Below are 4,257 nucleotides of genomic sequence, written 5' to 3'. Positions count from 1 at the left end.
TCCTCCATTGGTCCAATTAGTTTTTGCTCTAGTGCCTTATACTACGCATATTTTTGCTGCCTTGGTGACCATGTTCTTGAGCTTTGCATGCTAATTTCAGCTGGTCCCAAGTAGTTTTGATGCGTAATATGGCCTCTAGGCACTTGTGGGAGTAGTTGCTACGAGTTTAGTTGAGCCTTGTTCACTTTTCCTTAGAATCACTAAAAATTTCAGAAATTTTCAGAGATAGAAAAGGGAAAAGATGAGGAGGTTCTTAAGAGGCTCTTCAAGCCGTGACCCAAAGGATAATGGAAGTGAGAAGAAGCCCAATTATCTGGTCCCTCGAGTCGCAGAATTTCGAGCGTGCGAGTGGCCAAGCGACGTGTTCTTACGCGCCGCTGGAATTTATGAGTACTTTTATCACTTGGTGGAAAACGTAGGCCTTACCGCCTTTGTTGAAGATAAGTGTCCGCAATACCTCCTCCTCACTAATATCTTCGTACAAAGCTTTAACTTCTATCCGAAGAAGAATCCTCCTATGGTTGAGTTCAAACTTTATGATATCCCCTAGCGCATGTCACTCCAAGATTTTTGCAATGTTTGCAAATTACCTTACGTTGGGGATATTCATGAACCTCGTCCATGGGACTTGGGGGCTTTCATCGATACAATTTTTGTAGGAGAGGAGAGAGGAGTGTCTTGTGCTAGAGCTGCTAGCATACATTTTCCCGTGCTTCGGTACTTCTCACTATTTATAGGAAAATGTTTGATTGGCCGTGGGAAGGCTGGGTCACTTAGTTCCCCAGATCTTGCGGTCTTGCGCGAAGCCCTTTATAACGATAAAACTTATAGCTTGGGCGCTATAGTAGCTCAACGGTTGAACACAGACCGTTCTAAAGGCATTGTCTATGGAGGTATCTATGCTACCCGTCTTGCCAGACACTTTGATATACCCATTAGACTAGAGGAGGAAGAAGAGGTTCTTCTTCCCGAGAGATATATAGATTATGATAGCATGGTCCGCCATGACTTTCTTGATAGAGATATAAATAGAAGGATGATTTATAACCTGGTATTTAGACAGGGTACTCGTGAGACTATTACTTTGCCTTCTCCTTCTTTGTTCAATCTTCATGCAGGAAGGTACATTATTATGCCCTCGGACATCTACGCATATTGGGGCTTGGCCCAACCACAGGTGCCCGTGCCCGAGCCACCAGTCGAGTACGAGATGCCAGTTTATCAGTGGGAACCAGAGGAGTTCACACAGAGTGGCATTCTCAGTCCACTCCAGAGTATCCCGGAGCTGGTTATTTCCCTCCTTGGGAGTAGACCAACTTAGGCCAAAATCCTAAGCTTGGGGGAGTACGTGTTCTCACCGACTTTACATTCTTGCTTATGCTTTCACTTTGTTCGTCGGAGTTCACACTTTGCCACTGTATCATCCATGTTAGTTTATTTTCTTTTTCTCGTTTTCTTTTCGTGTGTCTATCTAGTTTGAGAAAACCCAAAAAGATTTTCATGTTCTTCTTTTTTTGCTTGTTGGGAGCTTTCCCGTGTAAATAGTTTTCTTTTTCTTTGGGTCAAGATAGAAGACCATGGTTACAATGTTTAGTGGCTCTCGTATGCATACCCGTTGAGCTGTCATGGAGCCATATTACTTTGTCTTCTCCTTTGTGTTTGCCTGCAGATTCCAGCGTAGTCCAATGCACGAGCACGCTTATTATTGTTCACATCGTTCGATCGTGCAAGTGAAAGGCAATAATGACGATATATGATGAAGTGACTGAGCCTGGAAAAGCTGGTATGAACTCGATCGATTTTGTTTTCGTAAATATGACTAGCTCATCATGCCTGATTCAGCTTTGTTGTGAGAGAAACATGTTTGCAATGACAACTTACAGATCATAGTTGCTTATGCCATGCTTACTTAGCTAGGAGCTTATAATGGTTTGTCTTGGATGCCCACATGAATGTTAAGATGACTGTGTTGTAGTATGATAGGATGGTATCCTCCTTTGAATGATTCAAGTGGCTTGACTTGGCGCATGTTCACGCATGTAGTTGAAACAAAATCAACATAGCCTCTATGATATTCATGTTTATGGTGATTTATGTCCTACTCATGCTTGCACTCAATATTAGTTAATCTCAATGCATTTTGATGACTGTTGTCGCTCTCTAGTTGGTCGCTTCCCAGTCTTTTGCTAGCCTTCACTTGTACCAAGCGGGAATACTGCTTGTGCATCCACTCACATAAACCCAAAGTTGTTCCTTGTGAGTCCACCATACCTACCTATGTGCGGTATCTACCTGCCGTTCCAAGTAAATTTGCATGTGCCACTCTCTAAACCTTCAAGAAATAATCTGTTTTGCATGCACGAACCGCTCATGTGGTGACAGGGGGCTATTGTTATCTTACATGCTAGGCGTGTTATCCTCGATATGTGTTTATTCACTATCATTCACGAGAAAGCGGCCGGTAATTGGAATTCCCAGTTCCATGCTCAAATCGGAAAGATAATTGCAAACAAAACTCCCCCAGGATTGATGTTGGTATGGACGGTACCCGAGGATTCGGCTAGCCGTGGAGTGTGATTGATTGGTGGTGGGGGAGTCAAAACTTTACTTTTCTGTTTGGGAACCGCCTATAGCATGTGTAGCGTGGAAGATGTTGAGAACTCTTAGTCATTGCGTTGACAATGACAGCATGCCACCCAAAATTATTATCTCTGTTTGCAAAGCTTGAGCTCTGGCACCTCTGCAAATCAATGCTTCCCTCTGCGAAGGGCATGTCTATTTATGTTCCTGTTGAGTCATCCTCCTCTTATAAAGGCACCAATTAGAGAGCACCTCTGTCATTTTTATGCTTTGCTTTTAACTGTGTTGAGTATGACTGTGACTCGATCTTCTTTGCCATGAGTTACAATGTTTAGTCAGCCCTTGGTCTTTGAAGGTGCTCTGCATTTATGTTTTGCGGTCTCAGAAAGAGCTAGCGAGATACCACCTGTTCGTACTGCTTCATGTTGTTTTGATTGAAGTGTTGACGTTTGAGACTTATTATTATTTGCTCGCTAGCTGATTATGCCATTGATATGAGTTTACCGTGAGACCTAGATGTCATTTGCTTATGTGGTTTGCTTGTGATCTTGCTGAAATTCTGGTTATGAGCTAGACATAGTTGCAACAACAAGATCAAACAAAGTTCGTCAAAGTTTTTCTTTTGTCTCTTTCAGTTTGTCTACTGAATTGCTTGAGGACAAGCAAGGCTTTAAGCTTGGGGGAGTTGATACGTCTCCGTCATATCTACTTTTCCGAACTCTTTTGCCCTTGTTTTAGACTCTAATTTGCATGATTTGAATGGAACTAACCCAGAATAACGCTGTTTTCAGCAGAATTGCCATGGTGTTCTTTTTGTGCAGAAATAAAAGTTCTCGGAATGACCTAAAAATTTACGGAGAATTTTTCTGGAATTAATGAAAAATACCTGCGCAAAGATCCACCGGAGGGGGTGAGCTAGTGGGCCACAAGCCCACTGGCCGCGGCCACCCCCCAGGCCGCACCAACCAGGCTTGTGGAGCCCACAGAACTCCACCGCCTCCAAACTCAGCTCCATATATTCCGTTTCGCCCGAAAAAAAAATCAAAGAGAAGGATTCATCGCGTTTTACAATATGGAGGCGTCGCCACCTCCTGTTCTTCATCTGGAGGGCAGATCTGGAGTCCGTTCTGGGCTACGGAGAGGGGAAATCGTCGCCATCGTCATCATCAACCTTCCTCCATCGACAATTCCATGATGCTCTTCACCGTTCGTGAGTAATCTCATCGTAGGCTTGCTGGATGGCGATGAGTTGGATGAGATCTATCATGTAATCGAGTTAGTTTTTGATGGGGATTGATCCCTGGTATCCACTATGTTCTGAGATTGAGGTTGCTACTACTTTGCCATGCTTAATGCTTGTCACTAGGGCCCGAGTGCCATGATTTCAGATCTGAACCTATTATGTTGTCGCCAATATATGTGTGTTTTTAGATCCTATCTTGCAAGTTGTAGTCACCTACTATGTGTTATGACCCGGCAACCCCGGAGTGACAATAGCCGGAACCACTCCCGGAGATGACCATAATATGAGGAGTTCATGTATTCACCAAGTGTTAATGCGTTGGTCCGGTTCTTTATTAAAAGGAGAACCTTAATATCCCGTAGTTTCCATTAGGACCCCGCTGCCACGGGAGGGATGGACAATAGATGTCATGCAAGTTCTTTTCCCTAAGCACG

This window comes from Hordeum vulgare, chromosome 6H (genome assembly GCF_904849725.1).
Source record: "Hordeum vulgare subsp. vulgare chromosome 6H, MorexV3_pseudomolecules_assembly, whole genome shotgun sequence".
Taxonomy (NCBI): domain Eukaryota; kingdom Viridiplantae; phylum Streptophyta; class Magnoliopsida; order Poales; family Poaceae; genus Hordeum; species Hordeum vulgare.
This window is presented reverse-complemented; position numbering follows the sequence as displayed.